General features: G+C 42.3%; 1 protein-coding gene across 2 annotated transcripts in view; it reads right to left on the bottom strand.

Annotated features, from left to right (window-relative positions):
• The window catches only part of LOC134607945 (enoyl-CoA delta isomerase 3, peroxisomal-like), a 59,406-nt gene that overhangs the window by 20,250 nt on the left and 11,988 nt on the right, over nucleotides 1-27,168 (bottom strand). Inside the window, exon 1 of one of the 2 annotated variants that reach the window (XM_063450545.1) lies at nucleotides 21,885-21,942. The exons of the other annotated variant lie outside the window; for it this stretch is intronic. The gene's annotated coding sequence lies outside the window, so the exon portion shown is untranslated. Of the gene's footprint in view, nucleotides 1-21,884; nucleotides 21,943-27,168 lie in introns of those variants that run through there. 2 annotated transcript variants of the gene reach the window in all.

Genomic DNA, 27,168 nt, shown 5'->3' with positions numbered 1-27,168 from the left:
AAACCGAAACCGTTTGTACTGCATAAGATGAATAAAACATGGAGCAGTGCTGGCTGATTTATTCATGGGGAATATATCATGTGCCCCTGCAGTTTCAGATTGCAATAAATTGCAGGCTCATAAATCAGGGTCAGGGGAATTAAATGGTAGCCCCCAGAACATTGGGAAAAAAAGTGAGGGTGTATCTCGTTCGTGTTTCCTTCCCTGCTGTTTAAATACGCAGTTTTTAACTACGTAGTTGCTGCTAACGAGCGGTCTTTGGTCCCATCATGGGGTCTGACGCGGGTTTAACTTCTGGTTTTGTTTCTCTGCTTGGCTGGGCCACGTCGGCCCGCCATACCAGTGCTGCATTATTTTACTGAAGGAACGTTTTGTTTTGTTACCGGGCACACGTTCTGGCCCTATGAGCCCCGTGTCCCTATTTCCTTGTATACTCTATACAGCCTGGACTCCGATGGCCCACTCTGCCCTCCAGTAACGGTCGGCCCTACGTTTTTCTTCCCGTACCCCTCCCTCTTTCTTTTTCGTTCACACTGTACGTCCCCTCTCTCATGCATTACTCTCCCCTCTTAGTTAGCTGTTGCTGGCTGTCAGGGTCCTAGATGTCCACTAGTGGTAAGTCCCCTTGGCTTCTTCGCCTTAGGTAGTGGTCCCGCAAGGCCAACACCCATCCTCATACTCGGAGGTATTACGCCCCTCGGGCCAAACCATAGTTAGTCGCCTCGCATTGTGGCATAGAGAGGGCCTCACCTGTCACTCCCATTCTATCTTATGTTTAACTGTCACCGAGAGGCCGACACCCCGCCACAACGTTCAGTGGCCACGTTATCCCCTCGCGCCAACGCATAGATGGAGCCTCTCATGCCGCTTGGCATCTAGCAGGGCCTCACCTGTCACCGAAACTAGTTTTAATTGTTTCGCCTTTTGGCATTAGCTAGTATGCCAGCACTCACTCACACGTGCACACACACACACTCGCACTGGGTCTCGTGAGCCCCGTGGTTTTACACCAACACTGATTTTATTACCTATTGCCGGGCTTGCTCCTTTCAACCTGTCCGCCTGGACTCTGACGTGCTTACTCTGCTTTTAGTTACAGTCGGCCCTGCGGTACTTCCTCGTTCACGCCCGCGTTTTTTTAGATACACGTTCATCAAATCCATCCTCTCACGCTGCCTCCCCTCCCCTCTTAGTTAGCTGTGGCTGGCTGTCAGGGTCCTAGGTGTCCACTAGTGGTAATTCCCCCTGGCTTCTTCGCCTTAGGTTAGTGGTCCCGCGAGGCCATCACCCATCCTCATACTCGGAGGTACTAAGCTCCTAGGGCCAAATCATAGTTAGTCGCCTCGCATTGTGGCATAGAGAGGGCCTCACCTGTCACTCCCATTCTATCTTATGTTTAACTGTCACCGAGAGGCCGACACCCCGCCACAACGTTTCAGTGGCCACGTTATCCCCTCGTGCCAACGCATAGATAGAGCCTCTCATGCCGCTTGGCATTTGGCAGGGTCTCACCTGTCACCAAACCTAGTTTTAATTGCTTCGCCTTTTTGGCATTAGCTTGTATGCCAGCACGCACACTCACACAATTTCACACTCATGCGCACGTTGGGTCACTTGGGCGCTGTTAGTCTCTTTTTCTAGCAGGTCTCCGCTGTTAGGCGTGGGTATGGTATTTTTCCACCCGGGCTCTTTGGCTAGGACTGGTTCTAATCGCGCTGTGGAGTTTCGGCTACTCCTACCTTCTTTTCGGGTCCTGGGGGCTTCCTCGCTTTGCTGCTGTTCTCGTGAGTCAACTTATCCCCCCCCCCTCTCCGGGCAGCCTTCCGGTCAGCTGTACTCTCAGTGTCTGTCTGCCCCCACGGGTAACGCTGTTGCTGGGGGCTGTTGCTCCTGTAGCCGATACCATTCCCGGCGTTTTGGGGCCTGATCGCGGGCTGCCAGCCTCGTGCGCTCGGGGTCGTCATCATTCACGTGTGGCTCTCCTTTTTTCTAGCACTCACGGTGCTTGTGTTAGGTCCGTTCTTACCCTTGAGGCTCCTTTCTCACATATACTGTCTCTGGTGATTATGTTGTCTGTGATTGATTTTTGCTTCTTTTGCCACCTCTTACTTGCATCCACTCTACTTATCCAGTCTACAACTTCACATGTTGTTCAGATTTCATTCACACGCAGTTTCATCTCCTCATACCAGAATTTTACCATATTCAGGCGTTTCAGGTTCCAGGAATTTTCAATTTACAGATTTCCCATCAACATCCAAGGATTTCATATCACTATCAGACCTATTTCATGCCTGTCATCAACCTTCAATGTAGGGCAATAACTGCTTGATCCAAGGATAAATCCGACTGCCGTTCTGGGATCAAGAAGGAATTTCTCCCTAGCTTGTTGCAAATTGGAAAGCGCTTCAAACTGGGTTTTTCGCCTTCTTTTGGATCAACCGTTTTTTGTTTTTTTATAATTCTTTATTTTTGTTGTGCGGGAGGTTACAAACATGTCAGCAGACGCCACAACAGCGTATCTCAAGATTTACATATATTAAACAGTGGCACGATATTTCGCACATTTTTGTATAATTTACACACTTAAATAATCCGTTGTATCATCATAGACAGGTGTAATTAAGATAATTAGCATAAAGAAAACATAAATTTATATATGTATATATTGGAAGTCGTTTGGCAACAGAGAGTGTCGGCTAGTGGCACACAGAGTAGGTCTAGTTCGCTGTTTTGGTTATGAAATACACTTCAACGTCTGAACTTATATACTTGTGGAATGAGTATGTGCTAATATATTGTTAGACATGGGTTAAAACAAGTTAAGGGAGGTTAGAGTGCGACTTCTGAGCATTATCGTATTTCCATTGCTAGAGTCGTGCACGTGACCCTTAGTGAGCATGAGAGAGGGGAAGGCTGTTGCTTATTCTCTGGTAGTGGAGGGTGCCCTTACACCTGTACATATTTAACATAGTAACACAATAAACTTTGAGACAGAATCGTGGGGCTATACACTGGAGAAAGCAAGCAGGTTAGGTTCATTCGTGGCTTTGAGGTACAGCAATGAAAAATTACAGTAGAGGAGGTGGCAATAGATTGTCAGGCACAGTTTTGGTTTTCGTTACAACTTTACATCCAGGCACATTTTGAAATTAACAAAAACATTAGTTCAACCGTGTGGAATCCCGCATATGAAATTATGCTGTGAGAGCATTAAGACCTTAGGAAAACAATGCCACTGAGGCAGCGCTTATAACCACACTATAAATAATATAAACCATATAATTAGATGCTGATTCGTAGATCACGCTAGTGTGGAGGAACTGTTTAAGTACGGATTATGTAGCAACAAGCTGACCCGTTGTTCCCTAACTATCTGCGGGCGTGGAATGCATTAGACACGCTAGGTAAACCCAGTGTCGTTTCCTACTGGTCAACCTGGGTGGGCACGTTTGCCTCAAAGTCTTTAGGCGTAGTAGAGTAAGGGGTTTTTGTATGTTAACTTTGGTTGCTAACTTAGTGTCTTGCTGTTTTCATGTTTTCTATTAAGTAAGAACATGATGGCTCCCCAAGGAGGCAAGGTTGTAGCAATAACAGTTAAGGTAAACGGTGAGAATTATTAATCATGGAGCAAAGATTTGAAGCAGGTGATAGAACAAAAAACTGTACAGTAAAGGAAAAGTAAAGGGTGCAAGCCATATGGGGGCTATGGATTGTCTGTAGGGAGGTTGTCAGCCTATGCCTGTGTATGGATTGTCTTGTCAGTTCTGCGCTTCTGAGCCTTTCAAGACGATAGAGGTCAGTGAAGGCGGGATTGCATGCATGGGGTTACCTGGGGGCCTGCCGTGCCTCTCCATCATATATTATCATATACCCCAGCAGGGTAGTAATAGTCTGGCAGGTAGCGTGGGGCATTAATATGGTAGGCAAAAGGATTCCTCTTAGTTATATGCGAGGGATAATAAATGCAACCCTGGGACTTCTCCAGCTGTGCTAGAGCTCCAGAGATATTTGGGGATGGGGCCTGTGAGCTAACTGAAGGTGACATGTCTGCGTGCATTCCCAGGTAAAATCTAGTTATGGGAGCGTGGTTAGGCAAGAGGGCCAGGAACTGAAACAATAACATAAAACTAACTTGAGGTTCAGGATAGGTAGGCCTCTTATGAGATGTGCAGCTAGTCCTAAGGAAACGACATGTGGGGCAGCCCTTGGTTTGGGGTAGTTAACTCCCAATTTACCTTGCTGTGTCAAAGAGGACCAGTGCTATTCTGTATGCCAGTATATGGTAAGAGCTACCTCTTTCAGAGCAGTAATATAGAAAAAAATGTCCATCAATCAATCAAGGATTGTGGGGTCTCCTATGAACTTTTAGTCAGATGTTGGTGTATGTTATTCTACCTATTTGTGTCCATAGTCCATTTATTTGTATTGTTTATGCTGTGATAATCTGCGTCCAGCCGGTAGGGCAGCACTTTACCGTTCCGCATGCCCTTCAGGTGGTGAGTGCCACGTAGGGTTCGGGTGTGTGACCTGTCGGCACAAACGGGCCGGATCTCGCCGGATCCCATGGGTGGTGAGGGGACGTGGCGCTCTCTTGGGCTGTCTGTGCGAGGGAGTCCAGTGGTAGGCCCAGTACCTGTAGAAGCGGCGTTGCGTCGCTCAGATCCCTGATCTGATAAGCGGTCGTCCCCTGTTGTACGGTGAGTGTGTGGGTCGCTTGCCATCGGTACTTGAGGTCTTTGTGGCGGAGAAGCATGGTAAGAGGCAGGAGGGAGCGTCTCCAAGCAGGGTGCCTCTCGAGAGGTCGGAGAAAAAGGTCAAAGTCATCCCTTCAAATCGGAATGGCGCCTTTCCCTTCAAGGCGTTCTGGACTGTGGATCAACCGTTTTTAATAACAAATGTTAGGTAGGCCGGACTCGGGGGACGCTACTCTTATTTTCAGCTAGGTAACTATGTCAGGTAGTTGTCGAGCCGCTATACCTACTTTCACAGTTTCTTGGGGGCCCACATATTTCCCACAGCCACCATGTCATCTCGCAGCATTGTCTCAGGAAGTCTCACCTATTCATGCAGTCTATAGTTTACCCTCTCTACCCCACACTTAGTTTTTCCCTTGTCCAATTTAGAGTGCCGGATAAAGCGCCGGGGCACCTAATTACTTGCGCGGCATTTACCATACAGCTAGGCAATTAAGGTTTTGTTGATTGTTTTTAAGTTTCTGGCAGGCCTCTATTTTTGCCCTCTTTTATTTACAGGCCTACCACGACATCGGTTCCGGCACACCACAACCGACTTATTTCCCCTTTTCCTATACGGCCTTATTTGCCCCTCACACAAATGTAAAGGCTTGGCCTGCAGTTGTGGGAGGGGCTTGTTTCCCTACTTAAACCCCCTACTCACCTTCCCGTACTTATTTTTAGCGTTTCGCATGTCCCCACCCTCCGCTCCCTCTAATTTATGCTTTTCATTACACCTCATGGGTGGGCCCTCTTTTATGTACAGGCCTACCATGACGTCGGTTCCGGCACACCACAGCCGACTTTTCCTATACGGCCTTATTTGACCCTCACACATTAATAATAATAGCAATAAAGACCTTCGTCACAAACGTCACTAATCGTTAAAATAAAGCAGTTCTTTTGTTTATCTAAAAAAGTCTTGTAAATGCAACCATTTCACATTAAATAAATCATTTTATTTTCCTACATGTGTACAGAAGCAATGCATTTTACGACTGTATAAACATTTTTCCAGGAACCTTTTTAATTCCAGTCTAACTCTGCTTGAAGAATTATTTTGCATGTGTTTTAAGTTTACAATATGGTGTTGATAAATAAACAGACTTTTATTATGAAAAGTCCCAGTCCAGATTATGGAAAATACTCCGGCATTACTCAGACACCAAAATTCAATCTACAATCAGCTTCACTATATGCATTTACGCAATAAATTGGAGTGCTGGTCACTGGAAATAGATCAAGTGCGTCAGACATTGTTATTGGATACTTTATTAGTACTGGCAAATCAGGGTTAACCTTGCAACCTATTTTAAATAAAATAAATCACTTTTATTTAAGTACAAATACAAAAAGAGAAGTCCTGCGCTCACTCCCATTACTACTGGGCCGGCAGCAAGGACTACAATACACATCAGCCCCAATATATAGTGAAAACCAAAGAAAAGAAAAAGTTACCTGCGCTCTTTCCTTAATCCCTATCAGGGCCGGCGCTTCCTATAAGGCGAACTAGGCAGCCGCCTAGGGCGCCATATAGGAGGGGGCGCCCTGTGCCCCCATCGCCGGACCTTTAAATGTTGCAGCCGCCTGAGCGCTCTGTAGAGAGCGTTCAGGCGGCTGCCGCACTGCCTCACCTCCCCCTCCCTGTAGCGTGGCCGAGCTCCTCTCCGGTCCGCGACCCGGCCGGACTGACAGGAAACAGAAACTCCTGTACCGCGGACCGGAGAGGAGCTCGGCCACGCTACAGGGGAGGTGAGGTTAGGAGGAGAACTGGGGGGGGTGGGGTAAGGAGAACTGGGGGAGGGGAGGTGAGGAGAACTGGGGGAGGGGGGTGAGGAGAACTGGGGGGAGGAGAACTGAGGGGTAAGAAGAACTGAGGGAGGGGAGGTGGGTAAGAAAAACTGTGGGGGTAAGAAGAACTGTGGGGGGTTAAGAAGAACGAGGGGAGGGCGGTAAGAAGAAGAGGGAAGGTGGGGGAGAAAGAAGAAGAGGGAAGGTGGGGGAGTAAGAAGAAAACAAGGGAGGGGGGGAGTAAAAAGAAGACAAGTGGAGGGGGGTAAGAAGGGGGAGGGGGAGTAAGAAAAGGAGTGGGGGGAGTAAGAAGAAGAGGGGTGGGGGTAGTAAGAAGGAGGGGGGAGTAAGAAGAGAGGAGGGAGTAAGAAGAAAGGGGGGAGGGGGAGTAAGAAGAAGACAAGTGGAGGGGGGAGTAAGAAGAAGAGGGGAGGGGGGAGTAAGAAGAAGAGGGGAGGGGGGAGTAAGAAGAACATGGGGGTGAGGAGAGGGGGAGGTGAGAAGAACACAGGGAGGGGAGGTGAGAAGAACACAGGGAGGGGGGAGTGAGAAGAACACAGGGAGAGGGGGTGAGGAGAACACGGGGGGAGGTGAGAAGACATGGGGGAGGTGAGGAGAAGGGGAGGTGAGGAAAACACAGGGAGGGTGGGTGGGTGTGAGAAGAACACAGGGAGGGTAGGTGAGAAGAACACAGGGAGGGGAGGTGAGAAGAACACAGGGAGGGGGGAGTGAGAAGAACACAGGGAGGGGGGAGTGAGAAGAACACGGGGAGAGGGAGGTGAGGAGAACACGGGGGGAGGTGAGAAGACACGGGGGGAGGTGAGGAGAAGTGGAGATGAGGAGAAGGGGAGGTGAGGAAAACACAGGGAGGGTGGGTGGGTGTGAGAAGAGACCCCCAGGGGAGGTTGGGGGGAGAGGAGAGACCACTAAGGGGAGGGGAGAGCTCTAAGGGACAGAAGGGAGAGCTCTTTCACACTACACGCAATCACACAAAAAATGCATCCCTATACACAGGGGCGTATTAGCCGCGAGGCAAACAAGGCATTTGCCTTGGGCGGCATTTTCCAGGGGGCGGCAAAAAAAGCCGCCCCCAAATGCCCAAGGCAAATGTCTTGTTAGCCTTGCGGCTAACAGACATGCCGGCGGGCTGCTGGGCGATCGGGCGGCACTGCCTGGCGGGCGGGCGGGCGGCCGGCCGGCCGGCCGGCGAGGGAGCACTTCCCCTGAGCTGTCTGCTCAGCTCCCTCGCCAGCCGCAGAGTGAGGCTGGGAGGCGGAGCCGGAATATGACGTCATATTCCGGCTCCCAGCCTCACTCTGCGGCTGGTGAGGGAGCTGAGCAGACAGCTCAGGGGAAGTGCTCCCTCGCCGGCCGGCCGGCCGGCCGCCCGCCCGCCCGCCAGGCAGTGCCGCCCGATCGCCCAGCAGCCACTGGACCACCAGGGAGGAAGAGACAACCCCCTCCCCAGCATTCCCAAAGGTAAGGAGGCTGGGGGGGGGGGGGGTGTTAAATGAAAAAAAAAAAATTTTTAAAATAAATTTTAAAAAAATGTGTTAATGTGGGTGGGTGAGTGTGTGTCTGTGTCTGTTAGTGTGTGTGTCTGTTAGTGTGTGTCTGTGTGTGTGTCAGTGTGTGTGTGTCTGTTAGTGTTTGTGTGTGTGTGTCTGTTAGTGTGTGTGTCTGTTAGTGTTTGTGTCTGTTAGTGTGTGTGTCTGCTAGTTTGTGTCTGCTAGTTTGTGTCTGCTAGTGAGTGAGTGTGTGTCTGTTAGTGTGTGTCTGTTAGTGAGCGTGTTTGTCTGTTACTGAGTGTGAGTGTGTCTGTTAGTGTGTGTGTGTTTCTGTTAGCTAGTGTATGCGTATCTGTCAGTGAATGTGTGTGTGTGTATTTAGAATGCGAGGCGGGGGGAAAGTTTGGGTGGCACGGGGGGGGGGCACCTCAGTTTTGTCCTGCCTAGGGCAGCACAAAACCAGGATACACCACTGCCTATACATACACAGAAACACACAATGCATCCCTTACACACACATGCAAACACACACACACACACACACACTGCTTCTCTTACATACACACAGAAGCAATGCATTTCTTACACACACTCAATGCACACACTTACAGACACACACCTTGCATCCCTTATGCATACAAACACAGATTCACACAATGGATCCCTTACACACAACCACAAACACACACTGCTTCCACTACACACAAACACACTGCATCACCTATACAAACTGGTATGCCTATACATTACATTCCATAAGCACACACATTAGATCCTCTACAATAACACATAACACATCCCCTACACACTACACTCCCGTTGAGCGAATTTAATGGGTGGAACATATAGGTGGACTTATGGGTGGGCCTTATGGGCATACTCACTGTCAGGCCCTGGGGCCCAGACCTTGAGCTGTGTAAGGGGCCTCAAAAAATGGAGCTGCTTCCTGTTTTCCCAGAACATTGAATTTTGTGACCGCAGTTACAAACAGCCTCCAGAGATCCGGTTCTACACCAGACCAGTGCCAAACTGCAGCCAGTGCCCATCACCATCTTCATCTGGTTGTAAGTAGGCAATCTAGTATATTATTAGTGACACTAATATCTAATTACAAATATAATGTAGAGAAGTGGAACGATATAGAGTAGATAAGCCCCTTTTACCATAAATCAAAACATAGAAAAATATACTTATATTTCTGCTGGATCAAGCTCAATCTCATATGTGGCATATAGAAAAAAGAGAAATCAGAAAGATCATAGTACACATCTGTATAAACAGTTATGTACTCTTGTATATGTACACCAAATCAGCTGGATATAAAAGTACAATTTATTTGGATACAATGTATAAAATCTAAATATAAAACACAGCTGAAAAACAGCATAAGTAGTAATACTAAAAGTGCAAACAAATTGCCGCTTACTAGAAACAGTGGTGAGTAAAACGGTATGTGTCCCCGTTACTCACAGCAAGGCTATCCCACACTGGGAGATGTCTCCTGGGCAGAGAGGATTCAGTGAGGCTCTATGTAGTAGGTTCCGGGTTGGCAGCTGAAAGTTTCAGTGGTGACTGCTCTGTGATCCCGGCTCGCATTCAGACTCCGCCTCTTCCTCTTGCGTAATCATGTTGCTGTCTACGCGTTTCGCCATTCTCAGACGGCTTCGTCAGGACGTGATGTGCTGGAGTCCATTCTCACACGGATTTTTATATGCTCAGTCTCAAATGTAATTGGTCCGGTCTTCCAGTCCTAATTAGCATACATACGGTGCCCCAGAGGGAACAACCGGATCAGCAAGCAAATCACATAAATGCAGAGCTGCTTCACCTTCGTTCTTCATGGGGATTTAACTCCTTATGCACTAGTTCTTTGTATGTTGTACATCAAAAATCTTTTATATGAAATCAACTTGAAACAAATATTCATACACAATTAATAAAATTGCTAAAAATAATGATATAAACGAAAATAAAATACAAAAAAATTTTCCAGCATGTTTTTCGTGTATTCACTTTACATTTACTTTCCATTACATAATATTTCCTTTTGCCAACATGATTTTTATGAAGGAAAAGAAAAGAGAATATATGTGTTAGCAAAATCAACATTTGGAATATTTGTTAATAACACATAATTATTATCACACACCGTGACTGGATCCCATCACACCTATGGATTCTTAAAGTGACATAGTGAAATCCCATCACCAAGTTCGCCTCCCAGCCACTTCCTTCTCCTAAATGGAGAGATTCCCAACGTGTCATAAATAGGTTCGCGTAGCTGGGGGCGAACTTGGTGCCCATGGCCGTCCCACAGGTTTGGAGGTAGAAATCGTGATTAAACCAAAAGAAATTATTCCGTAAAAGGAAGTCAATGGAATCAACTATGAACTTAATTTGGCTGCTTGGATAGGAAGACTTTTCTTCCAAGCTGTATTTTATAGCTTGAATACCGAGTTTGTGGTCAATGTTGGTATATAATGCGGCCACATCTGCCGTGACAAAAAGCCACTTGTCTTCCCACTTGATGTTTAATAATTCTTGTAAAATATTTGTTGTGTCTTTCAAATATGATGGGGAGGATTTTACTAGGGGTTGCAATAAATGATCTATGTATTCTGAGAGTCGGCACGATATAGAATTAATCCCCGAAATTATCGGTCTCCCTGGAGGTCTTTCTTTATCTTTATGCAATTTCGGGAGAGAATAAAATACCGGTACCCTCTCGAATTTAATTTCTATATACTCCCTTTCTTTTTGGTTTAGCACCTCCTCCTTAAATCCTCTTTCAATTAAATCTAGGAATTTTTTCTTAATTTCCTGTGTGGGATTCTGGGATAATTTCCTATATTTCCTATTAAGAAAAGTCGTCCTATCCAAGCAGCCAAATTAAGTTCATAGTTGATTCCATTGACTTCCTTTTACGGAATAATTTCTTTTGGTTTAATCACGATTTCTACCTCCAAACCTGTGGGACGGCCATGGGCACCAAGTTCGCCCCCAGCTACGCGAACCTATTTATGACACGTTGGGAATCTCTCCATTTAGGAGAAGGAAGTGGCTGGCAGGCGAACTTGGTGTTATATAAACGCTACATCGATGACCTCTTCTTCATTTGGAGAGGAGGAGAAAATCTTTTGAAGTCTTTCATTCAACACATTAATTCAAACAAGTGGGGAATAAGCTTATCATTTGATTACAGTACAAAGGAAGTCAATTCCCTAGATCTTACTGTATATATAGAGGAAGGAAAAGTTAAAACCAAATCCTTCTTCAAATCCATTGATGTGAACAGCTACATAGATGTAGGTAGTTGCCACTATAGTCCATGGCTCACAAACATCCCAAAAAGCCAACTAACTAGAATAAAGAGAAATTGTACTGATCAGACAGTTTTTTTACATCAAAGTCAACAAATTGTTTCCGATTTTAGGGAGAGAGGCTATGGTGACCGTATTCTATGTAAGGCTGTAGAGGATATTCAAAATGTGAATAGAGAAAGTATTTTGAAGTATAGAACCCATAAAGAAAACACTAAGCAGGAAGTGTGCGTTCCATTCATTTGCCAATTCTCAGGGCCTCAAAATAGTCAGCTCAGAAAGATTATTTCTGAACACTGGCACTGGTTATTGAAAGATCCAGTATTATCAAGATTCTTACCCTCCAATCTTAGGATAATACATAGAGGAGTCAGGAATGTGAAAAGAATTCTGACTGACAATGTTCAGAACATGCCTACTGTTAAACCTAGTTTTCTAAATCAATTAAATGGCTTTTTCAGATGCGGCAACTGTAGTGCTTGCCGCAACACACAAAGTGAAAAACAGTGTTTTAAAGAATTTATAGCAAATAGAAAGGTATATAAAATAAAAGAACTTATAACGTGCCAAACACAAAATTTAATATATATGTTGATCTGCCCATGTGGACTAAGGTACATAGGTAGAACCACCAGGCAATTGCGAATTAGAATATGTGAACATATATATAACATTAAAAGAAAATTTCAACAACATCAAGTCTCTTTACACTTTGAAGAGTTTCATAATTCTGATCCCACCCTTCTAGAATTCATGGGAATCCAACAGATAAATAGGAATTGGAGGGGAGGCAATTTTATCCAAAATCTAGGTCGAACTGAAATGAGGTGGATATTTGAGTTGAACACCCTCATTCCCAGTGGACTGAACAATGACTTTGAGATCTGTCACTTTCTGGAATAGAGGTCATTTTTTAGAATAGATGTCTATGGAATATACCATATGTTAAAGTTATATGTATATATATGAGTTAATATACACTGATGGGATTTCACTATGTCACTTTAAGAATCCATAGGTGTGATGGGATCCAGTCACGGTGTGTGATAATAAGTACCGTATGTGTTATTAACAAATATTCCAAATGTTGATTTTGCTAACACATATATTCTCTTTTCTTTTCCTTCATATAAAATCATGTTGGCAAAAGAAAATATTATGTAATGGAAAGTAAATGTAAAGTGAATACACGAAAAACATGCTGGAACATTTTTTTGTATTTTATTTTCATTTTTATCATAATTTTTATCAATTTTATTAATTGTGTATGAATATTTGTTTCAAGTTGATTTCATATAAAAGATTTTTGATGTACAACATACAAAGAACTAGTGCATAAGGAGTTAAATCCCCATGAAGAACGAAGGTGAAGCAGCTCTGCATTTATAATATGATTTGCTTGCTGATCCGGTTGTTCCCTCTGGGGCACCGTATGTATGCTAATTAGGACTGGAAGACCGGACCAATTACATTTGAGACTGAGCATATAAAAATCCGTAGGAGTGAGAATGGACTCCAGCACATCACGTCCTGACAAAGCCGTCTGAGAACGGCGAAACGCGTAGACAGCAAAGTGATTACGCAAGAGGAAGAGGCGGAGTCTGAATGCGAGCCAGGATCACAGAGCAGTCACCACTGAAACTTTCAGCTGCCAACCCGGAACCTACTACATAGAGCCTCACTGAATCCTCTCTGCCCAGGAGACATCTCCCAGTGTGGGATAGCCTTGTTGTGAGTAACAGGGACACATACCGCTTTACTCACCACTGTTTCTAGTAAGCGGCAATTTGTTTGCACTTCTAGTATTACTACTTATGCCGTTTTTCAGCTGTGTTTTATATTTAGATTTTATACATTGTATCCAAATAAATTGTACTTTTATATCCAGCTGATTTAGTGTACATATACAAGAGTACATAACTGTTTATACAGATGTGTACTATGATCTTTCTGATTTCTCTTTTTTCTATATGCCACATATGAGATTGAGCTTGATCCAGCAGAAATATAAGTATATTTTTCTATGTTTTGATTTATGGTAAAAGGGGCTTATCTACTCTATATCGCTCCACTTCTCTACATTATATTTGAAATCTTGTTTTTGGTGATGGGAACACTTTTTGAAGTGTGGAAGCTGTATTGAAAAATTATGTACAATTGCTTTTTATAGAAATTCTACTCTACCCCTATTAACTCTAGTGATTCTTAGTGCTCCAGTAATATTGATTTACTAATCTCTAATTAACCTCACATTAAAGGGACCCTGTAGTCCCCAGAACCACTGCAGCTTAATGAAGTGGTTCCGGTGTCTAGAGCCTGTCCCTGCAGGCTTTTTAATGTAAACACAGTGTGCAGCACTGGCGTTAGTTCATATGGCAGATCATATGGGTGGGGCATTGTGATGTCACATGGGGGGAGGCGGCAAATTTTTCTTTTGCCTAGGGCGGCAAAAATCCTTGCACCGGCCCTGATCCCTATGTATATTTAGACAAATGGAGGTCATTTAGTTGCTCCAATGGCCACTGGAGGGAATGCCCGCTGCCAACGTCAAGGCAGACCCCCCTAAGCGGGTCCTATCACTGACCCTTCAGCCTGTTTCCTTGAGCTTCTGGCAAAGACATCTCCAATGAGACAGAGAGGGGTATTTTTTATATACACCCCTATATACTTATTAACCCTTAATAGGGAACACATGGGATGGGCGGCAGCATTGTAACCAGGCTGTGTGATACAAAGTAAATACAAATACAAAAAGAGAAGTCCTGCGCTCACTCCCATTACTACTGGGCCGGCAGCAGAGTGAGCGCAGGACTTCTCTTTTTGTAGGGAAGCAGGATGAAGGGTCAGTGTTAGGACCCGCTTGGTGGGGGTCTGCCTTGACGTTGGCAGGCAGGCATTCCCTCCAATGACCATTGGAGCAACTAAATTACCTCCATTTGTCTTAATATACATAGGGATTAAGGAGAGAGCGCAGGTAACTTATTTACGTGGCTGACTGCCTTTTCTCTTTAACCCCTTAACACCGTTACGGCGTTCTATGCCATCGCGGCTTTAAAGGGTTTTAAAGCCGTTGCGGCGGCATAGAACGCCGTAACGGCTTAAGCCCCCAGGACCTCGGCGGTACTCACCTCCGCCGCGATCCTATTCTGCAGGGCTGCCTGACAGCCCAGGCAGCCCCCCCACGGCAAATGAGGCCCCCAGAGGCCATGTGATCACTCTCAAAGAGCGATCACATGGCCCCCTATAGCTGGCTGTGGATCTACCAGCAGGGGGACTTTCTGAAATGTCAGACAGTCCCCCTGCTGGTAGGAAGAATAAAAAAACCATTAGACATGTGTAAAATTAAATTAAAAGTATTTATTATATATATGTAACGTCATACAAAGTGTATTTTAATTTTAAAGGAACACTATAGCCACCTAAATTACTTAAGCTAAATAAAGCAGTTTTAGTGTATAGATCATTCCCCTGCAATTTCACTGCTCAATTCGCTGTCATTTAGGAGTTAAATCACTTTGCTTCTGTTTATGCAGCCCTAGCCACACCTCCCCTGGCTATGATTGACAGAGCTTGCATGAAAAAAAAACCTGGTTTCACTTTCAAACAGATGTAATTTACCTTAAATAATTGTATCTCAATCTCTAAATTGAACTTTAATCACATACAGGAGGCTCTAGCAGGGTCTAGCAAGCTATTAACATAGCAGGGGATAAGAAAATCTTAATTAACCCCTTAAGGACCAAACTTCTGGAATGAAAGGGAATCATGACATGTCACACGTCATGTGTCCTTAAGGGGTTAAACAGAACTTGCAATAAAGAAAGCCTAAATAGGGCTCTCTTTACAGGAAGTGTTTATGGAAGGCTGTGCAAGTCACATGCAGGGAGGTGTGACTAGGGTTCATAAACAAAGGGATTTAACTCCTAAATGGCAGAGGATTGAGCAGTGAGGCTGCAGGGGCATGTTCTATACACCAAAACTGCTTTATTAAGCTAAAGTTGTTCAAGTGACTATAGTGTCCCTTTAATATTAGTATATATATTAATATTAAAATACACTTAGAATGATGTTACATATATATATAATATGTATATATATTATATATATAATAGACATATACACATATATTATATATATTTACGTATAATTACAATAATAAATAAATAAAATAAATAAATAAAATATTGAAACAAAATTTAAAATAAATTATATATTCATATGTAATTTCATTCTAACTGTATTTTATTATTAATATATATATTGCTAACAAAATACACTTAGAATGACATTCTATATATATCTATCTATATATAAAATACAAATAACCGCAAATATATACCGTATATACTCGAGTATAAGCCGAGTTTTTTAGCACATTTTTTGTGCTAAAAAACCCCAACTCGGCTTATACTCGAGTCAATTGTCTGTATTATGGCAATTTGCATTGCCATAATACAGACTGGGGAAAGGGGTGCTGGCAGAGCTGTACTTACCTCTCCTGCAGCTCCTGTCAGCTCTCTCCTCCTCTGCGCCGTCCGTTCAGCACCTCAGTCAGCTCCCAGTGTAAATCTCGCGAGAGCCGCGGCTCTCGCGAGACTTACACTGTGAGCTGACAGAGGGAGCTGCACGGACGGCGCGGAGGAGGAGAGAGCTGACAGGAGCTGCAGAAGAGGTAAGTACAGCTCTGCCAGCACCCCTCTCCCCCCACTGAACTACCAATGCTGGACCACCAGGTAAGGAGCCCCCCTCCCTGCCATATATCAAGCAGGGAGGGGGGACGAAAAAAAAAAAATGAATAATAAAAATAAAAAAAATAATTAAATAATAAAAAATAATACAATAATAATAATAATAATTAAATAAATAAAAATAATAATTAATAACAACAAATTTTTTTAAATAATACAAATTTAAATAATAAAAAAAAAACCACCCACCCCCACCAAGGCTCTGCAACTCTCACACTCTCACACTCTCACACTCTCACACTCTCACACTCTCACACTCTCACACTCTCACACACTCATACACTCATACACTCATACACACTCACACACTCACGCTGCACTCATACACTCACGCTGCACTCATACACTCACGCTGCACTCATACACTCACGCTGCACTCATACACTCACGCTGCACTCATATACACACACACACTGCATTCATATACACACACACACACTGCATTCATATACACACACACACACTGCATTCATATACACACACACACACTGCATTCATATACACACACACACACTGCATTCATATACACACACACACACTGCATTCATTATAAACACACACACACTGCATTCATTATACACACACACACACACTGCATTCATTATACACACACTGTAAATAAATATTCAATTAATATATTTTTTTTAGGATCTAATTTTATTTAGAAATTTACCAGTAGCTGCTGCATTTCTCACCCTAGTCTTATACTCGAGTCAATAAGTTTTCCCAGTTTTTTTGGGTAAAATTAGGGGCCTCGGCTTATATTCGGGTCGGCTTATACTCGAGTATATACGGTATATAGAGATAAATACATATAATTACATAAAAGATTACATTAGTATACACGTAGAATTTAAATACCTATAAATGCATATATATTAAAATTCTACGTATATATTTAAGTATTTTTTTTTTAACATAATTATGTCATTTGATTAATTAAAATTTTATTGACATGCCTGACAACACAGGGAGAAAGTGCAGAGAATTTAATTCGCAAGCACTATATTTGACCCTGTAACTCTCCAAGACACCATAAAACCTGTACATAGGGGGTACTGTTTTACTCGGGAGACTTCGCTGAACTCAAATATTAGTGTTTAAAACTGGTAAATTGTATTACAACGATGATATTTTAAGTAAAAGTGAAGTTTTTTACATTTTTTACAAACAAACTGCACTTTTATGGACTATATTATTGTTGTAATATGTTTTACTGTTTTAAAACACTAATATTTGTGCTTAGTGAAGTCTCCCGAGAATAACAGTGCCCCCCCATGTACAGGGTTTATGGTGTTTTGGAAAGTTAGAGAGTCACATATAAGGCTTGCGTTTCATTTTTTTGACATTGAAATTTGCCAGATTAGTTATGTTGCCTTTGAGACCGTATGGTAGCCCAGGAATAAGAATTACCCTCATGATGGCATACCATTTGCAAAAGAAGACAACCCAAGGTATTGCAAATGGGGTATGTCCAGTCATTTTTAGTAGCCACTTAGTCACAATCACTGGCCAAATATTAGTTTGACTCCGTCCTGAAGGGGTTAACCCCTTACATAACGGAGTCAATAGTACACGTTCTGATCAAAACAAAACGTAAACAATAACTGGAATTTGCGCTATATGTCTGTTCAACCGTAATTCACCTCTTTCATATTAAATGCACCCACACTTATTATATATCATTTTGTTCAGGAGAAACAGGGCTTTCATTTCATATAAAATATTTGTATATGAAACAATTTATTATGAATAAAATTAAAAAAAACTGTGAGAACTTAATTTTTTTTTTTTTTTTTTAGTTCCGCCTCACATTTTAGCTGTAAATGTCATAATACTGTTAGGTTTTACTGCAACAAAATGCACATATTTGTAATCAGCGATGTCTCACGAGTACAACAGTACCCCCCATTAATAGGTTTTATGGTGTTTTGGAAAGTTACAGGGTCAAATATAGAACGTTCCATTTTCAAATTGAAATTTGCCAGATTAGTAATGTTACCTTTGAGACGGTGTGGTAGCCCAGGAATGAGAATTACCCCCATAATGGCATACCATTTGAAAAAGTAGACAACCCAAGGTATTGAACGTGGGGTATGTTTAGTTTTTTTTAGTAGCCACTTAGTCACAAACACTGGCCAAAGTTAGCGTTCATATTTGTTTTTGTGTGAAAAAAGCAAAAAACTAATATTTGGCCAGTGTTTGTGACTAAGTGGCTACTAAAAATGACTGGACATACCCCATTTGCAATACCTTGGGTTGTCTACTTTTGCAAATGGTATGCCATCATGGGGGTAATTCTTATTCCTGGGCTACCATACGGTCTCAAAGGCAACATAACTAATCTGGCAAATTTCAATGTCAAAAAAATGAAATGCAAGCCTTATATGTGACTCTCTAACTTTCCAAAACACCATAAAACCTGTACATGGGGGGTACTGTTATTCTCGGGAGACTTCACTAAACACAAATATTAGTGTTTTAAAACAGTAAAACATATTACAACAATAATATAGTCCATAAAGGTGCAGTTTGTTTGTAAAAAATGCAAAAAACGTCACTTTTACTTAAAATATCATCGTTGTAATACAATTTACCAGTTTTAAACACTAATATTTGAGTTCAGCGAAGTCTCCCGAGTAAAACAGTACCCCCTATATACAGGTTTAATGGTGTCTTGGAGAGTTACAGGGTCAAATATAGTGCTTGCGAATTAAATTCTCTGCACTTTCTCCCTGTGTTGTCAGGCATGTCAATAAAATTTTAATTAATCAAATGACATAATTATGTTAAAAAATTACTTAAATATACACGTAGAATTTTAATATATATGCATTTATAGGTATATAAATTCTACGTGTATACTAATGTAATCTTTTATGTAATTATATGTATTTATCTCTATATATATATTTGCGGTTATTTGTATTTTATATATAGATAGATATATATAGAATGTCATTCTAAGTGTATTCTGTTTCCAATATATATATATTAATAACAAAATACAGTTAGAATGAAATTACATATGAATATATAATTTATTTTAAATTTTGTTTCAATATTTTATTTATTTATTTTATTTATTTATTATTGTAATTATACGTATATATATATATAATATATATATGTAGATCTATTATATATATAATATATATACATATTATATATATGTAACGTCATTCTAAGTGTATTTTAATACTAATATATACTAATATTAATATTAAAATACATTACGTATGACGTTACATATATATAATATGTATATATATTATATATATATAATATACATATTATATATATATAAAAAGGCATTTAATTTATTTTATAACATGTTAATAATTTTTTTTTTACACTACCTACCAGCAGGGGGACTGTCTGATATTTTAGACAGTCTCCCTGCTGGTGTCAGGATCGGGACAGGGATCCAACACGCAGAATACAAACAGGAGCTAGGTACGTATACTGGACCTTAGAATGGCCGGACTAACGTAAGGAGAAAGCAAAGAATGGTCAGAGACAAGCAGAGGTCGAGGGAACGAGAGAACAGGTAAGCGAGAGACGAGCCGAGGTCAAAGGACAAGAGAGGTAAGCAGGAACGAAAATACAAGCAGAGTCAGAACCAAAAAGACAAACAGTAATAAGAGCACTGAGTGACCAGACAAGCTAGAACCACGACAGGGCAATGAACCATTACACACATCCCTATTTTATACCTTGGCTCTTTAATTGATGACTCCGCCCCTGCCGAGCCCTGATTCGTTGTTCGGAACTAGATTGACAGGTCGGGACGTGATTGCCGTCATGACGTCGGCTCCTGAGCGCCGCGTCATAAAAGGAGGCGGGGCTATCGCGGCCGGCGTGTAAACCGCTATGAGAGCTGTGAGGATTGGGTGAGTCAGCCCCCCTGAGAGGACGGCTGTCTGAAAGTCTAACCTCCTCCGAGGTAGAGACTTCAGGTACCCTGACAGCTGGCAGATCCATAGCCAGCTATAGGGGGCCATGTGATCGCTCTTTGAGAGCGATCACATGGCCCCCGGGGGCCTCATTTGCCGGAGGGGGGCTGCCTGGGCTCTCAGGCAGCCCCCCAGAAGAGGATCGCGGTGGAGTTGAGTACACAGTACCTCCTGGGGCTGCAAGCCGTTACGTCGTTCTATGCCGCCGCAACGGCTTTAAAGCCCTTTAAAGCCGCGACGGCATAGAACGCCGTAACGGCGTTAAGGGGTTAAGCTTTATAAATGTCAGAATTTGAGTAACAACCATTGAACAACAATTCAATATGATCTGGATTTCATCCTTTAACTTCAAATGAATGGTTGAACTACAGAACTAAACAACTGAATTCTCATAATTTTCAGCAGAACAGTCCTCTTTCTTCCTATAAATTTGTTTCAATGGAATTTACACAATTTGGTTGAACCCCGAATTCACTGTATAAATCTGCCATTGGCACCATTGAAATTAACTCCTAGGGAGAAACGGGTTAACACCATGGAGGTGTACATTATACCCCAATAACTAAAAGATAAAAGTTTAGGTTATAAAATGCATGTTATCTGATTATTTTAGAAATAGGATGTATTAAATCAAACTTTGTTTTATATCTTAAACCTTTGCTTTCTGGCTGCTTGTCCTCCCAACGAACAAACAGTGTGAATTTGTTAAGATTGCTGCGAAAAAAACTGTTGAAATTATTAAGCAAACTCCCTTTAGAGGATTTGTTCAGAGTGAATCAAATATTTATGCAATATGCTAATATATTTTATGAATGACTCATTTTAAAGCAGAGACTGACTGGTACCGAATGAGATTTGCTTTCTTGAAAAAAAATAAAAAAAATAAACGCTGCCTTTAGTAAATACGAGAATTACAAATTTGGTTGCAATTCAGTTATTTTAACCAAATTTGCTGATGCAGACCAAATTTAGTCATTGGTAAATAACGTGGGATAGGCATAAGACTATCGTAGATATAAGACTAATGAAAGTATTTAGAAAATTTAGCAAACTAGATGGGCCATATGGGCATAGCATGTATGGTAATTTATTATTTTTCATTGAAGTTTGCTTTACTAACTAGAGAGTTTTCACTTGATATGGTCTATATCAAGTGAACAAAATAATACAGATATTACAATATACAAAATAATATTATACTAGCTATATGACATATTGCCAGCATAACATTTTCCTATGGGATATTTGCCACATTACATATTAAATCACATTTAATTAATTAGCAACTTGGTTTCATACACATTTGAAACAGTCATATTGAGATAGGCTATCTAAAAGGGTTATTCAAGAACACACACACAAATATCAGGAATTCAATGTGAATTTCAAATTAGGCTAGAGCAGCCCATATAAAAACCTAGCTGACCTGGAGAATGTTTAAACAACTAAAATTAAAATACAACTTTGAATTCCTGAAAAAAAACAAAAAACAAAATTTTTTTTTCTACAATTAAATACAAAATTATAAATGCTAAAGTAGGATCTTACCCATTAAATCAAAGGAAAAGTAGAACATGTGTTGTGTATTTTGCAAACATTTTACAATTTTCAGAAATTTAAACCATAAAAAAACCAACGATGAACTATGCTCCCACTAAAATGTGAAGATCTTTTAGAAAGAAATCAAAGTTTAGTTTAGATAGGTCACGGAGTGGTAGGAATGGATTTATTAGCTTTGATTGCTAGATATGGAAGTGGATCTGATTATGTAGCATATGATACAACCTTTACACTAGATGTATTTGTTGCCAATAATATCACTTACGTGCAATAAATTCACAGGAAGGTTACAGCTGCACACACTTCAGTAGCCTGTGTTCTTTAGGGTTTCCCAGGTATCTGGGTAGAACTGCTGAGATCGTTTACTGGGAGGGACAGGCATTTAGTTTCCCCCCTTTTTGTTAAGGCGTGGTTTGGTGTGGCTGCTTTCTTGGTTAATTGGCAAACTTACTTTGTTGAAAATTTCTATAACTCCATAACGACCTAACCACAACTTTGATATTTTCAATTTGGTTTTAGCATTCGGATTTAATTTGAAAAAAATTGGAGTTTAGTGGAAAGCCCTGATAGTGTAGACCAGTCTAGCAGTGTGCTGTGCCTCAAATCCCCTCAAAGTGAGCCATGAACAGATTACATTCACAGGAGTAAAAGATTGAATGTAGTTCTTAAAGGGACACTATAGGGTCAGGAACACAAGCATGTATTCCTGACCCTATAGTGTTAAAACCACCATCTAGCCCCTCTGTCCCCCCCTTACCCTCCCTAAGGGTGAGTGGACAATTGATGACCCACTCACCGTTTCCACTCTAAGAAGAACAAAGCTTTACCACACTTCCAGTCTTTAGCGTGAGTGACTGTCCTCCAGTGTGGAAACGAACAGTTCCCTATCATCTTATACCAACTATGTTGCAACACCACTATACTGAGCAAGGCATTACAAAACTACAACCGCCACCATCAACACATTTCAGAATACATTTTGTGTTGACAATAAACCCTCAGATCTGCTGAGTTCCTGTTTTACCCTCAACATAGAGCCTCGTCTCATGTGTGGGGGAAAAGGCTGCATCTACACTGGGGGATTGCTATACTCTGTATACTCCCTGGGCTATAATCACTAAGCTCTTTCAAGAGATATTCCTGCTTAACTCTCTGGAGGAAGAGAGGGTCTCCCACTGGAACCCGGAGCCTTGTTGTAGGTCCAGGGTGGGTAGGAGACGGCGAGTTCCCAGCCAAGCTGTAACGCTGGACATGGGAACTGCGGTGCTGATGGTGTCTTGTTCAGTGCTGATAGTCCTTGGTAAGCACTAAGAGCATCGATTGACAGAGGGTCCGTTACACCTGCATTTGCATATAACAAATGTTTCAGTCCAACTACCTTGACATATTAAGAAAAGTTTGGTAATGGGTCTGAAATGGTGAATCTATACTGTTGCACAGCTGTAAAAAAAACAAATAATGTTATCTTGTTGATTTTAAAGCCCTATGAGTGTGTTTTTCACTTTGGCTGAGATCATCAAACTAGGAAAGCATTGGGAGGCTATTGTGCATGTGTGGCGAAAAGCTGAACAGCCAATCAGCATCTCCACGGGGAGTGTTCAGCACCTCCATGTAAAGTCAATATCCCCCTATTCTAATACACTGCCCCCAAATCCAATACACTGCCCCCTCCGTCCATTCTAATTGAATACACTGCCCTCACTCTAATTTTATACACTGCTCCCACCACTCAAATATACTGCTCCCCTCCCTCCCCCAAATTAATACATTGCCCACTCCCACCACTCTAATACACTGCCCCCTCCCTCCCTCAAATTAATACACTGCCCCTCATCCCAAATTTAACACACTTCACAGGAAGGTCCCCCAAGACCCTCTTCCCTTACCTTAAGAAGACTAGCCTGTCCTCCAGTTTCAGCCCTGTGCTTCTCTGGTCAAGCAGGCTAGACGCTACCTTGGACAAGGGAACAGGTGGGAAGGGGGAGTGGCTGGCCTTCTCTCCAGAAAGCCACTCTGCGCTCTAGCAGCTGCGGGATCATGCAATCTGCTGTGGGAGGAAATATAGCTTTCCTGCGTTGAGGCTGGTCGCAGCCACAGCAGAAAGTGTCCCCAGGGCAGGTGGGCTGCAAGTTTGACATGCTTAATCTACACCCTTTCCCTAGCTTTCTCTGCATGGTATAAAACTTCCATAACCATTCAATGGATGTAGGAAAGGACATCAGGATCAGGTTATTGAGGACTACCTGCTGCTTTCAAGCAGGACATGCAAAGTATTTTCCCTGGTATAACCTTGGCATCACAGGCTTCACAGAACGGGGGTCTTATCCTTTTTCTTCTTATAGAAGGATGGTCTATGATCAGAATGAAGAAGCCAATGTAAGACAAGAGAAATGTGCACTCTTTTATATAACATTTCCAAAAACCAATAAGCACAAAAAGAGTGACTTACTCCAGACCTTTTCTAAGCTCTAGCTTTCATTTACCATATAATAATACCATAAAACAACTCCACAAAACACCAATCATCTGATAATGAAAATAGGAATGCTAAAAAGAAAGGAGCTTAGCTGCAGCCAAGTACCAAGAGAAAACCACCGCAACACACATGAACAAAAACAAACTTGCAGTAGGAATGAAAGCTTCAGGGACTTTTCAGAAAACCAGAACCGGTTGTTACAAAACCGTTATTAACCTGGATTATATTGACTATTTTATGATACTATGGCTTCGGTACTTGAATGCTGCATCCTTTTCTCGAATGGATTATATATACCCCGGTTCGTCAAACGAACAACCGACCACCCTGCTCCTGGCATGTGCCGCCACTTAACCCCGGTCACCTCTCCAACTACCGAACGGTCGACCACCCAGCTTAGAGCGTGTGCCATCAATTGATCACCCAGGGAGTTGCGATTTGCGGTTAACCGCAGGCTAATTGACGGCCCCAGTATATATCCGTTCGTGCCTTATCTACCGATGGTTAAACTACTGAAAGAGGCACGAACGGGGACCACCTTCAATCTGGCGTGTGGCATCAATTAGAACATAGAACATTGCGGTTAACCACAGGCTAAGTGCCCCTTCACGGAGGGCTAACTTCGGATACCGAACAGCGATCACAGCCAGGCAGAGAGCGGGGATTCGGGCACAACTCTGGCCGTTATTAGTTCTACGAGTTGACACCGAGGTCCCGCTGCCTATTGTTGCACCTAAAAACATGGCCGCCATTTTCAGCCTGTGACCCAAATACACGAACAGACTTTCTTTTGATGAAATACAGCTACGGGTTCGTGGGTTTGAGTCACTATTCGGTGGATTAGTGCACACGGACCAGAGCTATAAAATGAGTGGTGGAAGTACCGAAGTATCTATGAAACTGTTAGAGTTATGTATTTTTAATGTGTTTTCTGTGTGGAAGATAAACATGGGTTTTGGGCGCTTGGAGATAATTGTATTACTGTAACCATTGGATTCATTATCTCCAAGCTGGGCGGTATCAAATTCAAATGATACATTGTATTCCCATTGGTTGATGTCTTGTTTTATCCCTGTATCCCACCAGGTCCAGAGGGGGCTGTCCCTGGACCTGAGATTTTGCATAAATACCGATCCCTGTGTGCCATTAAAATCAGTTCTTGTTTGACCTTCAAATCGCAGCCTCGACTCGTTTTGTGGGGAAAGAGTATCCTAGCTGTAAAATAGCTAGTGGGATTGTTCTACACTTACAGGATCCTTCTGGATATCGAGACAAAGCGGCTTCTCTCTCTCTCTAAACTGGGATCCAGACTTTCCAAGCGCTCCAGCTTCCAGCTAGCCTGGGAGTAACCGTAACACCGGTCATATAGGAAACCGTAATGACGTCATATAATGTGTGTTCCACCTATGTTCCAGAGCCATAGTCGGCTATTGACTAGAAAACTGAAAGTGGGAAATGCAAAAAAGCTTAACGCGCATGCGCGTAATAAAATGCATTCCACTGCTGGAACGCTGAAGGCCCAGACTAAAACGGAGAGAAAATGGAGGGAACAAAATTAAGAATATACTGAAAGGAACCCAACTTAATTGAGTTTCCCCAGACCTCTTCCCCCTTTAGCCCTCTAAGTCATAGAGAAGTGTCTTCCAAAGTTCTCTGTAGGGACATCCAAATGGTGAAAATGCAGGTAGTAATCCATGTCCAGGTAGGTGTTCCCATGAGGGACCTTAGTGGGTCTGCAACATCCGGCTGCTACCTACATGATCACAGCAGCATATGACTGCCGGTGAGGCGCCGTGTCCTAAGGCTTCCATGGGAAAAGAGGCTGACCTCCTCATAGGCAAGCGTTACTATAGCCGCAAGTAAGTCACAAAAGAAAAAAGCAGATGCAAAGCATCCTATTTCCAATGTGAAGTGGACTGCAAAAAAGACCTAGGTGGTAGGGGATTGAGTCTCTCTTTTATTGTTTAATTATCCAATTAAGGAGAGGTAGGAGCTATACCCATCTGTAGTTCTGCCATGGATATATCTGGGAAATGTTCTCTCTCTTTTTTTTTTATAACTAACAGAGTACAAGTATGTAGAGTTGAGTGGACACCTGGATGTTCGGGTGAACTTTGAAAAAAAGTCCGGGTTTGGGCTCGAACTTGACCCTGAACCCCATTAAAGCCAATGGAGACCCGAACTTTTGGCCACAAAAACTCCTGGAAGGGGCTAGAGAGCTGCAAAGGAAGTAAAATGGGGGTAAGAGTAGGACAAATACCCTGCAAACAAATGTGGATAGGGAAATCACTTAAAATAACATAAACATTTAAAATACAGCTGAGCCATAAAATAGCACTAGATGTAATCTTTGATTTTAGCTTTGGAAGAACATAAATCAAAATCTAAAGCATGGCTGTCAGGAGGATCAACAGAATTATCCATTTGAGAGAAGGTTGGAGTGCAGGGTATTCTCTTTCATTGTTCAAACTGAGCTCAACTCCTGATGCATGGAGAAAAAGCCTTCACAAGCCTCTGCTATTGTGTACATAGTTTGTACTAAGTGACCCATAAGGTTGAGGAGGCTGTGACCGTGGCGGTGTAGGTGGAAGCAGCGGTGGAGGAGGAGGATGAGGTAGCCAACACTGTTTTTATATATATATATATATATTTTTTTTATTATTGTGGTAGCCCCCAAAATATTGGGACATATAAAAAAAAAAAACATTTGCAACCTGCGGTGCATTTCTTGCAGTCCTGATGCATGGAGAAATACTCAACTCCTGATACATGGAGAAAAGGCCTTCACAAGCCTCTGCTAATGTGTACATAGTTTATACTAAGTGACCCATAGATTGAGGAGGCGGTGACTGTGGCAGTGTAGGTGGAACCAGCGGTGGAGGAAGAGGATGAGGTAGCCAACACTGTTTTTTGTTTGTTTTTTTGATTTTTATTTTATTTGGGGTAGCCCCCAAAATATTGGGACATATAAAAAAATTAACATTTGCGACCTGCGGTGCATTTCTTGCAGTCCTGATGCATGGAGAAATACTCAAACTAGATGGGTGATGGCACTTTTGCAGAGGTCGAAATA

The sequence above is a fragment of the Pelobates fuscus genome, chromosome 4 (assembly GCF_036172605.1).
Source record: "Pelobates fuscus isolate aPelFus1 chromosome 4, aPelFus1.pri, whole genome shotgun sequence".
NCBI lineage: Eukaryota > Metazoa > Chordata > Amphibia > Anura > Pelobatidae > Pelobates > Pelobates fuscus.
This window is presented reverse-complemented; position numbering and strand designations above follow the sequence as displayed.